The sequence below is a fragment of the Pogonomyrmex barbatus genome, unplaced genomic scaffold (genome assembly GCF_055798465.1).
Source record: "Pogonomyrmex barbatus isolate J1 unplaced genomic scaffold, ASM5579846v1 scaffold2, whole genome shotgun sequence".
Classification (NCBI taxonomy): Eukaryota; Metazoa; Arthropoda; class Insecta; order Hymenoptera; family Formicidae; genus Pogonomyrmex; species Pogonomyrmex barbatus.
Window position 1 is genome coordinate 12,372,128 of NW_028297116.1, and position 12,999 is coordinate 12,385,126.

Here is a 12,999-nt window from a genome sequence, read left to right on the forward strand (position 1 = left end):
GCAATATAGGAACACGTAGGGAGAATGTCGGCATGTGATGGTAGCGTTCTGATATGATGTGATGCGATGCGAGGAGGATCGAGCTCGTTGAGATATATAATGCTCGACGTATGAAGCGTACCGGAAAATAAATTATAAAAGATTGAAAGACAAAATGAGTGAGTTTTTAATTTTTCATACAATCATGCTGTTTTTCACACTCACCTTTGTTATATAATTCTTTTGTTATTTGATACGTTATTATTTTTATAATAATTAAATATTTTTTACTTTACATTTATTTTATATTTTCTCCACATTTTTTATCGCATTATTACGGATATCTGCTACACGCTGTATTTATTTTACAAGTAATTTAATAAGAAATAATTCTTTTCATTTATATTTCAAATGCATTATAACGATATTATATATGCGATTGATTTTTTACAATGTCCTTTGCCTTTTTTTTGTGAAACTGCAGTAGCAACGTGTAACGTGTACGGTTAGAGCCCTCCGAAGCGACAGCTGTTCACCGGTTGGCTGCACTATTCGATTGTCTCGCTCTTGATGATTGATGATCGTTCGGGGTAGCTGCTGCTGTGCCTTGACTCCGCGTCTGTCTTTTCCCTCTTTTCCCTCTGGCTTTTTTCGTTTCCCTAACAATTTCAGTGCAACGTACCGAGTCGACATACGATGTTGAAATTTTTCTTTTAAATCGTTAAGAAAAATCATGGAAATGGGGCACCGAGCACGTAGAGAAAAGACGGATGATGAAGCATTAAACTTGAACTAAAGAAGGAAAGTTCGGAAATAAAACAACGATCATTTTTCAGTATTTAAATTAGCGTCAAACTAAATAATAGTAGATAATATTGCTTGCAACAAATATAGAATATTCCAAGTATTATACAACTTTACAAAAAAATAACGAAAATAATAATATAAATAATAATAAAGTTAAAAAATTCAAAATTTACATATTTTACGCTAACATTGTTGCACAAAAATTGTTAAATAAAAATTAAGTTACTAATGCATGTTTGTAATGTATATTTTATTTTAATTTTTCCAGGAATTCTCATTGATGCGTTTTCTTGTTTGCCTCACGTTTATCACAATCTTGCTTCGTATATATTTATCGTACAACCAAAATTATAAGGTTATATGTATCTCGTCGGTAAAGATGAAAGCGCTGATGAACATCTTTGCATAAAAACAACCGGTTGCGAAGCTTCGGCCGAAGACATCAGCGACACGACAGCATCGCATGCGACACGGGCGATATCTCTCTCGTCCCAACCCCTCTTATTTCTCACCGCCAAGCTGCCTCCCCTTACCGAGCTACCATCACGACGGTCTGCTACCGTCTCCGTTCATCCCTCGTTCCCCATCGTCGCCCCTGTCTCACTCGACGAGACTACCGGAGAGCTCTGCTCTCGTCATTAGGCCAACGAGATTTTATTAAACTGCTCCTCTGCGCGCATAGGAGGCATTTCGCCTCTCCCATCCCCCTCTTCACTCCTGCCGGCCCTTCGCCAGTTATTACATGCAAAGTGAAAAAGTTGCCCATAGGGCTGACCATTATTCCATTGCGTTGCTCGCGCGCAAAGCCTAGCCTCTCATGTGCGTGCGCGCGGTACTTATGCGAGCTACCGCGAGTGTTTTTTTTTATTCTTTTTTTGATTTCTCGGGACCGGCGCGACCGCAGCATTTCGCATGCCGCGTGTTACAAATTAAGTTACATCAATTACAACGCATGTACCCGAGTATTGCAGACCATGCGCTATTGCGGCTTTCCGCAGGCTAATTTCCTGCCTGTCTTTCGCTATAGAAGCGTAATATCCGGCTGTTATTTTATCTGATCATCTATAGATAAAACTCTCTATGGTTGTCAATCGAAGTTTATTTTATTTTATGTTATATTATGTATTATCAACCGGAATATCAGTTTTGCATTGTCGAGTGATTATTATTTACATGAATGCTCAAATGTTATAATTTATTACACTGTCAAATCTCTTTTTCAAAATAAAAATAGAAATCTATTCTGAAAAATGCTTGAACTACATATAAAATTATCTTATTTTCAGTATTCTTTCATATTTGTTAAAGATATTATTTTCGTGATTTTATTAATTAAAATATTGATATGTACAAAAAATACTTTAAAAAAAATTTTGTAATATTTTTCAAACTAACACCTTAACATTAAGTAATTTTTTAAAAGCTTATTTGGCACATTTTTTATGCATTTATTATAAAAATTTACTTAAACTAAAAAATATCTGTATATATGTTAAGAATAAAGTAATTCAATCTATTATGAGACATTGTAAAAAATATCACTTGCCGTAGTTTTTCCATCGTTGTAGAAGACGAATACAGACGGTCGATCTCTCGTACTCATCATCACACAAAAGGCACAAGAAATTTAATGTATTTTACTTCAATTATTGCTTCATCCGCGAGGAACGTGAAATTCGTCTTATGCCTATTGCGCAAATAGGCCAACTGAAAACGCATTGACATCGCAAGTCACCGGGCTGCGAGAGGGAGCATCGGAGAGGTGGCGGAAGAAGAGAACGAGCCTGGTGCTGAATGGCGCCCTACCTGGTCCCCGAAGTCATAAATCATTCCCCCGCAATACTACCCCTCGGCGTTTTCCTGCACCATAACATCGCTGATCGGCGAACGGTCAACATCACCTGGAGCGCACCATGAAGAGGACCATACTCATTTTCGCAACAAAATCTCAGAAAACTTCCACGGAAAAGCCAGGTACATATTTGAAATATTTGCTAACGCATGATCTTTTTACTTAACAAAAGTTCGAAGATACATTTCTATCATATGAAAATTGTCAAGTCAAATCAAAGTAATAGCCTAGAATCGAAAATGTATAGTATCGTAAAGCATTGTCTCCAGATCATTGACTGATATTATAACTTATAATTCTATCTATTAATAATACTTTTCGTTTATCGCCGGACAAATAATTTACACTATGTAATCACAACTATTTACGGGGGAGGGGGCATATCAATCCGTTTTAAAAATTAAAATATAAGCTATTAATTATTATTGATCAAATAATTTAATATTGATATAATGGTAAGTAATTAATATTGATACTTTCTGAAAATAAAGATATAAACTAATTTTCCGAATTTATAGAAAATAAAGATTGCAGGGAACGCTGCCTCGCATAACTATCAAACGTAAAATTAATAGTCAGTTTTTACTACGCGGCACTAACGGCCGGAACTCTCCTGGTGGGAGGCCATAAATTTCAGCGGCACAGATTCAAAATGATCTCCTTTATTGCACGCAAGCTGAGTTAGTTTCGCTTTGGCTTGCCTCCTGTACAGTCGTACCGCCAGTCTGCGTCTCGTGCCGGGGAATGCTATCTTCTTCCTTTTTTTTCTGCTTTACCGCTAACTTTTACTGGCTGAAGCAATTAATTGTATGATCACGTGTTACCTTTATGTGCGATATAGCTCGGCCATATTGAAATTGTCGTGATATATCAATATTGGGGAATGTTTAATCGAACAACAAATTATTGTTGGAAAAATAATTGTGTGTTGAACGTACATTTTTGTGTACTTTTTGTAAATTTATTGTGAGTGTTGTGGCATAAGCAGATACAAAACAAAATATTGTAATTTTGCAATGAAATGTATTTACTATAAAAGGAAGTAATTACATAAGTGCATAGAAATTTATAATATAAGTTTTAAAAAAATTTTTAAGATAACAATGTATTTTAAAACTGACGTTATTATTTTAAATATTTTACTTTGAATTAAAAACTGAATGATATACAATTTTTGATTATAATGAAATGTTTATGAGTTGTATGTTAAAGTGAGTGAGAGTGAATTTAAAAAAGTAGATCCTTCTTTAATTTTTTAACAACAATAGATTTTAATCCTTTAAACTGAAAAGAAGATAAAGCTATACAATTGCTGCCATCTATCGATGATCCTTACGAAATAATGTTAAGTATGTGCACAAGATAACGCTGCTGTAGCTATTATTTGGCTTCTTTACGCACAGTAAAATTTATTAATTACATTGCATAAAAAATTTAAAACTTTTCTCTAAATAAAATAAGTTAATTAATTAATTTACAGATTAAAATATTTTATCTTTAAGAAGAAAAATAAATATTTATTTATGCTTATAATAAAAAATAATTGTTTAATATGTTTCTTGGTTATTGTTTTAAAGCAATTTTTTAAATTCTTAATTAGCATAAATTTATATACATTGTTTATATTACATTTTATGAAAATATTCAACGTTTGTTTTCTTTATTATTTGCGAATCGCAGTATTTACAAAGTAAAATAAACTTTAATCTAATGATTTAATCTAATGATGAAATTATAATATTTTAATAATACATTAAATATATAATATATTAAATATATGCATTATATTCGTATATTCGTACATTATACTTTCTTATTTTTTATTTGATATATAAAATATTATAAAATATATTTTTAGATTATCGGGGATTAAAGGATGAAAGATCTAATATTTTATTTTCGTTTTGTTTTATCCGAAAAATTTATTTTTCAATTATATAAATATTTTTTCTTTTTAGTTCAAAGAGTATTTAATATGAGTTTCCATTGAATTAATATTAATATGATCTTATGAAAAATATATTGAAGTTTTATTAATGTTTTTTTGCAAATGATTTTTAAGTATTATTATCATAAAATCATTAAGTATTATTATAATTGTTTATATTTAATAACTCACCGTTTTAATGCAATAGGCTATTGCTTTTTTTAATCTATAAAATGATTATTTTTAGCTAAATCATATAGGTTTTTTAATATTGTGCCTTACGTGTTATTTTTTATGTATATAATCTATTTATCAAGTGGCAATTTAAGTATGTCGTAATTATTTTAAATTTGCAACATATTTTCCTTTGATGTGATTTCATGATAAAAATTAAATGTTTACATATGTGTTGCATGCTATTCACTCATATGTTTTATCTTCTTACCATAATATAAAATATGTTGATTAAACAAGAATTATCATAATCTTTTGATATATGATTTTTCCGATAAATTTTGAGGTCATTTTGTGCGAAAAGAATAATTTTGAAGCATATAATAATAATATAATAATAATAATTTTAATATTTAATTATAAAATATATGTATGTGTATATATATTGATAAATATGCGCACATTAAAGACATTTTATATATATATATATAATGCCTTTAATGTGCGCATATTTATAATAACAAGATTATTTTTGTGATGGAATTATCATAGTTTTTATTGATATACATAAAAATTAAAAAAAATATTTTCATATAGAAATTTGCAATAGATACATGTTTAATTTACCATACGTACACAATATTTGTTTTTCGTCTCCATGAGAGAAAGCGTTTTATGCACGGCGCTCCAAATACTGCAGCCATTTTATATAGATTGCAATGTATTGATCGTCTCCGCCAACTGCCGACATTGTACGTAGTATCAGAATGACAGGCTGGCAGATGGAATCGCAACTTCCTCTTCCCTCACCACCACCTGCCATCACGATCCAACCCCCTTCAATGCTTTGGACTGCCTGCCAACCCCTCGTCTCCGCCTATGCCTATATATATATATATATATATATATATATATATATATGAGTAGGTAACTCCACAAGTCGCAAATGTACTTACATAGAGATTTATATGTATCTGGACATCTATATATAACATAATTAATATTTTTATATTTATATTTGTATGAAATAATTCGTGTTCATTGTGAAGCTCTCTGTTTCTCTGCTTCTTTCTGAAAGCTCATCTTTTTAATTAAAATGGCATAATCATATTTCCCTCACATTATAAGTATTTAAACTGACTTATTAAGAACTTGTATAAAGTTCTTACTTACATAAAATGCCTAGAAAAATTGTTGTAAACAGATTTTGTAGTGTTATAAGATAAATTACATTAAAACATACGTATATATATATATATATATATATATATATATATATATATATATGTGTGTGTATGTATGTATAACTACAATATAATTTTGAAGTTATGTTATTACGTTTAATCTTTCGCAGCTTCTTACTGCCACATAACGGTCTCGTTCTCCTAAAAATCTCTTTCTTGTAGGAGACGCGCAATAGATTACCTCGGTAAAGCTGCGATAACATGTTCACGTTCGCATCCACTTCACTTTGACAAATGATCGCCTTTTACGGAATCTCTCGCGCCTCCTAAAACCACGTTATGGTATTTTACAGTTTAATATTGCTATCTAAGAATATTTTTTTTTTATTAATTTAAAAGCGAAAAGATTTAGGATAACGATAAAAAAATATCTCAATATCAATAGAAAATGAACGTGAAAACTAATATATTATCTGATTAAATGATGGATATTATATAGTATTTATTGTTTATAGTATTTATTGTTTATTAGTAGATATTATATGAGGAATACAAAGAAGAATCTCGACGAAGAATTGGAGAAGAGATAGAAGAAGAAAAGGAAGATGAAAAGCGCAAAAAAATAAGAGAGTAAAGCAAAGCGTCTCCTACTACGTGAAGTATAAGATAGGGTGGTCTCTTCATCCGCAAAAGTGCCCCACGGGAGCTGCGTCAACGTCCTACAGGAAAAGTTGAACCCCCTTCGTTTCCCGAACCCATGGCCTTTCAAGTTTACCTCTTCACGGATCTTCACGAATGGACAGGATCACAACGGCAATGAGTTTTCTGGGCGGACGTCACTCAGATTCCGACCTTCTCCCATTCTTCTTTCCGTTATGATTTATGGATTCATTAATGCAACATACAACACTTTCTCGGCCGCGAGAAAAGGGAACGTTGATTAACCGTTTTATACCTGGTGTTAAAACAAATGTAAGATCACTATATCAAACTGCAATTTGTTTTTAGCAAATTGCAAATAATTTCATTGTTCTTCTTGGATTCTATGGATTTTCTAAATATTTTGCGTTTGAATTCACAAGAAATATTTCATAGTATAAATGTAATAAAAATAATAAGATGTTAAAAACTTTCAAAATACGAATATCTTACACATCGCTATATATTACAGCAATAAAGCGTGTCACGAGTTTCGTGCAAGTTTTTATGGCGATCTATAAATGGCGGGTTAACATCCAGGATAATAAAGATACTAAAAAACTTAAATTCGTAATTAAAAAGTTTAACAAGTTTTAGTTTGATTCTCTTATATTTAGTTATTTTTAAACAAATTGTAAAGAATAGGAACACTTACAATTGCATATTGTAAACACATTTTATAAATGTTATTTCTCCCAGCGTGCGTCATTTAACTCAATTATAAAAAAGGATTTTTTAGAAAATAGCAGCATATCTAAAGATCTAAATTGTAGCATGGTGGGCGGCATTGCAATTCCTTGTTGGAGTCCCTATTCCGCCCACCTCAATTCAGATTCATCTCAATAACATTAGCTTAATCGTTTAAGCTTTTAATTACTTGACTTATATTCATCCTGCAGAAACTCTGTTTGTGCACAATTTACCGCACTTTCTTTTTATAAAAATTAACAATTCTATAAATAATTTTAAGATCATAATTATGTTGAATTATGTATACATATAAGCTTTCTATATATAATTAAAATTAATATTCCGAAGACAAATCAATGTAATATCTTTAAAAAATAAAAATTAATTAATTAATTATACTACATTTTTTAATTATTCTCACATAATTAAAATGATTTATCTGCACTATTGCATTATTCAATAATAGTTCATGTAACGGTTACATAGAGCAATTTGATTTACACAGAATAAAGAGCTGCCGATTCTTTTATGGCAACTTTAATTTCAGATTCAAATTTGTCATCAGTTACGAATGCGAATTGGTTACCATGCCGAAGAACAGAAAAGGAAATCGACTGGCTATCGACTGGATTATTATTCCAAGCATGCCTCTGTCGGACGTTCATTCCTTCTGAAACATTCCACGATACGTGGTGCCAGTCGGAGACCAGCGCTTCTTCGCGAACGTGCAAGTGTGGTGTGATTGGGATACCTTGAAGATAAATTTCGCAAAAGGTACTCATTTCTTAAATAACGCTTTTCATTTTTTAATATCTGTAAATCTTAGAAACGATTTATATTATAATTGATTGAATAAGTTTGAAAATTTGCACATATTGTGATGTTCAAATACTTTTTAATGCTTTATTTTACATGGCACAATATTTGCTATAATTGCGAATATAAGAGTATGTATACACATACATTTTTTAATAATATAAATGAAATAATTTAGCTGTAGTTATAAGTCTCTTCGTTAATTTTTATCTGTCAATACGTTACTTCTCTTGTCGCGCTAGACTAAGCTTTTATGACAATGACCCCTAGTGAATTAATCAATAAATACGTAGCTACACTGCGTGAACTACATTACGATTTGCCTGTAAACGGTGTCTGGAAACGCAGACGCGTTGCTCGATGATAGCAAATATGCTTTAGTTTATTTATTTAATCGTTACTAAAAAAGGAAGTTCGGAGAAACTACTCTAAGAAATTAATTAAAATTATTATTCCGATTGTGCTGTCTGCAACTATATAAAATAAATTTCTGCGATAGACACTGAAAGATATTATTAATTGACCATGTTATACACGAATTAAGCTATGCATTTAATGATTAATCTCTGTTCAGGTGTCATTCTCTATGAAGTGTAAGCTGATTGGTTTGACGAAGATCTGCTCAAAGTTTCGAAAATGATCAAGAGACAGAGATCCTCATAGTGATTCATCCACATCCGCAACTTTACCCGATGATGAGACGTAAGCAAACTTTAGGAAGACATATTGCGTGTGAGTTGAGAATGACAGGTGGAAAGGTAGTTGAGTGTTATATGACGTCGGGCCGATGTTGTAAAGAGACAAATAGTGCAGTTGCGATTTATCGAGTTAGATCCTTAATCTTTCTTTGTTGAATTTTCTAGCATGTGTAGCATGAAATAATGTTTACTTTTCGTCTACTTCCAATTTATTTAATACTTAAAAATAAAAGACTTTTAATATATACCAAAAATTGTTGTGCATTGCTTTAAACAGGACAATAACTTTTTGTTTTTATTCTTATTAAACTAAATTTTTCTAAAGTTATATTTTTCAATTTCACGTTTATCTCTACGAATTGTTTTCTGTACTAATGTTATAAGCATAGCGTTTTATGCTATTTCTTTATCGTTTTCCTTCATATTTTGCTCCTTATTATCTTCATCTCTCTATCCCGACTATTTTTGATGGAAAAAGCATACATTTGCTCATCGCTGTCTTGATTCCTCCGCTATCTTATCGTGATTCGACTCCTTCGCCGTTTTAAGTATCCTCCCGCCCCCCCTCCCCCCCCCCCACAAACTGCGTGTCCTTTCTCCTCCTACTTAACTTTTTCTATCCGCTATACACATATACACACGACTAACTCCTCTATCTCCTTCCGTCGCTAAGCGTCGACGGAGGCACGCTCTACGGCACAACCCTCACCCTCTGGCGTAGACACGTTCTCTCTCCACTCTTCTCGTTTCCCTCTCGTGTCAGCCTCCGCAGCTTCAGGAGCAGAGAGACGATCAATACGTCGCTCTAGAACGGAGAAGGAACGGAAGCTACGTCATTGGGAGACTTTGGTGTTCGCGGGGAGCGGAAAGGGATCGAGGTAAAGGGACCTTTTCCAGGCGATTCCTCGAGAAGCAGAGGAGAGGAGACCAGGCCTGGCTCAGACCAGATATGCCCAGCTATGAGCGCGAAAAGATGATGAGACGAAGGGTGGCCCGTAGGTTTTGCATCTCTCTTTCTCTAGCGGGATGCTTGACAGGGACTCCAAGCCGAGACTGCACGATTCGAACCGAACGTCAACGAGAACAGGGACGGATGTACGATCGGTCCCATCCAACATTGATAAACTTATCAGGAGCACTCGTGATGCACTTTTGTCGTTTCGTTTCGATATATATCTAAGGAACATTTGATATTTGATATTCAATATAAATACATATCTATAGCTATACTAGTGTGTAGCTATTATTCACATATATATATAAATCGATAATTGATAATTATGTCCAAGGGTTATTTATTCAAATAATCTAAGATGTTTCTTTCGTAAAACAAATATATAAAAATTTTTTGATATGTGAACTTGTATTTTAAAAATTATTTAAACATATATGACACAATACCAAATAATTTTACTTAAACTCAAATCGTAATTATTATAAAAGCGTGACAAATATATCACTGTATCCAGTGCTCTTGAGGAATTATTTTTTTCCAGTTTTTCGATAGTTCTTGACAGTTATAAGATTTATCTAAATCTTATTATTCAAAAAAGTATCTTATGATACAGCTTTATCGACTGGCAAATAATAAACTGTTACGCATAAATTTTCGATAGACTTGTTTTGGCTTTTTGATGAATGCTAAGATACGTATATAAGAATCTTTTGTTTGATAACAATAATTAATGCATTAAGTAGCGTGTAACAATTCTCTACGGTGATGTTTATAAATCTCTAACTAAGATTGACTTGATCTAAAAATAATATATTCATATTTTAAATAAGAAATTTAACTTTCTAAAGCTTCTAATATGATTAATATGCTAAAATAATTTATTAATCTTAAACATAAAGAAAATAAATATTCTTACAAATAAACATGAGGATATATTTTTTTTAAATAAAATATTTTATTTGTATCTTATTTGCTTGTAATTTATAATTTTGTCGATATAATTTTTGATAAGAAGAAAGAAATGAGTAGTGTATTTTTTCAAAATATAGTATAAATTTTTATTGAAATTAAATCCGCATAAATCAATCCGTATAAATTAATAAAAAAGAAAAATAGAAAGAAAACAAAAAGAAAAGAGAAAGGGAGAAAATTCTGATCGTAACAACTTTCGATTACAAAAGTTGATGCAGATTAACAGTTCATTAAGATAATGAATGATAATGATACTTATATTATTAATGAATCGATAAATGTTGTTGAGAACCGAAATTGCAATCGAGTTGCGGAGGCGCCACGTAAAACTCACGGCCCTGTGCTGTGGCATCCCCCGTGTCGGAGTGAGGGTGCGCGCGGTCCAATCATCGCAGAATCCGGAGAAAGCCCCTGGCTTCACCCGGGCAGCCGTGGGAGAGACGCCCCGCAACTCGAGGATTCGCTTGTCGCCGAATATCTTCTGTACCTGAGTCGTAAAGGACAGTCGGTGGTATACAACGTTTGGTTAGAGGGGCGTTGGCCCGTTCTTTTGCCCCGTGTACCCTGCAAATCTCAGAGAAAACCTGCTTCTATCAGAATCTCGTCATCTCGACACGTCTGACAAACTTGATTGGCACGCAAGGACTCTAGTGACAAACTCAAATCGATCTCGGATGACCTCGAAGCTAGATCAAACGTGAAATAATGTTAAATTGCGGGAACCTTTAGTGTTTTTCGAGCGGTTCAAGTGCTTTTTTTCCCTTTACGCACGAATTTATCATAGTTTGTTAATAACTATTATCTCTGCTAAGAGCGAGCGTGTTACATGTGTGTTAAATGTGCATGAATGTGAGTTTGTTTGCTCATAGAATTATGTTTTGTATCACTTTTCGCTGTGTCCTATCGATATATTTATAATTAACGGATTGCGTTGCGATAGTTTAATATTATGATTCAAGAGAGATATTATTTTTACGCACGAATATCTCTGAAAATTATATTTTGGCATGATTATCATTACTCTTAAACTCTATATTGTATATATGCAAGATACATTGGTTGTAAACAAATATCGTATATGTTAAAAATCACGTGTATATGTATATATATTTTATATATATAGACATAGTCTTATTCGCCTTCTTATTCATATTTCAAGCATGATTTCTACAAGCATGTTTTCCATACTTTTAATAATATCTTTTTTCATGAATTTGTTGTCTAATTACAATTTTTTGATATATTTTTGATGAACGGAGTAGTTATCTTTCTGCATTATCGCATTTATATTTATTATAATGTGTATTTATATTTGTACAGTTATGATAATATTAATAGATAAGTTTTTATAATAGCATCAATAGTTATTAGTTAGCCAAATCGTTATCTACTTCATATATTACAGAATTACATTTTAATTGTTTTTAAAAATTATATTTTCACTTTTAAAACTTAAATGCATATCCTTCATCTTTCCTCTGTCCTCTAATATTACCGACTTCAGCGTAATATATGTAAAACAAATTACACAAATTACACAATTACTAGATTGATGCTCTGTAAATATAAATATTATATTATACTTGTATGACTCAAAGAGGATATCAAGTATTGGCCCTCAAAATATTTGTATAAACACATATATCTTGAAGCACGAAGATGTGAGTACTTTGAATTAATAAATACTCAATATTTGCATTATAACATTTGAAAAAAATAAAAATATCTCGTATTTGATTAAAAAGTTTGAAAGATTTCAATAATTTGTAATCTAATGCGAATAATACATAGATGGTCATGGTGGGAAGCGCAACACAATGTGCTAAATCAAGTATTAAAATCGAGGAAAGGTAATCGCGTCAGGTAGACGCTATTATAATTCACGACTTCCTTTAACCGTACCCCGGATATGCATGCCGGGTCACGTCCAGTTTCAGCGACGGTTTTCCGGCGTCACGTACATTGGCGCGGCTAGAACTGAACTTCTAATCTGCCGCAGCTTTAAATAGTCATGTCCGTTATTTGCGCTTAATATCAGATCTGATTGATTTAAAATTTCTCTATCCCTCCACTTTTTGCTGCTAAAAATAAGACTATTATATAGGAGAAATTATTAGAACGGAAAATGTTATGAACACGATATTAATTTCAAAATAACAAAAAGAAATTATATATTTTTTTTGTCAAATTTATGAAATAAATTATAAAAAAGAGTTTACTCATAAATATAATTGAAACAGTAAGAG

At 31.9% G+C, this 12,999-nt stretch overlaps 1 long non-coding RNA gene across 1 annotated transcript; it reads left to right on the forward strand.

The window, feature by feature from the left end:
* Positions 1-1,663: 1,663 nt before the first annotated feature.
* On the forward strand, positions 1,664-10,823 carry LOC105428455 (uncharacterized). Its single transcript, XR_016139200.1, has 4 exons — positions 1,664-2,760; positions 6,456-6,895; positions 7,860-8,086; positions 8,703-10,823. It is a non-coding gene; the product is annotated as an uncharacterized LOC105428455 (long non-coding RNA).
* Positions 10,824-12,999: the final 2,176 nt, after the last annotated feature.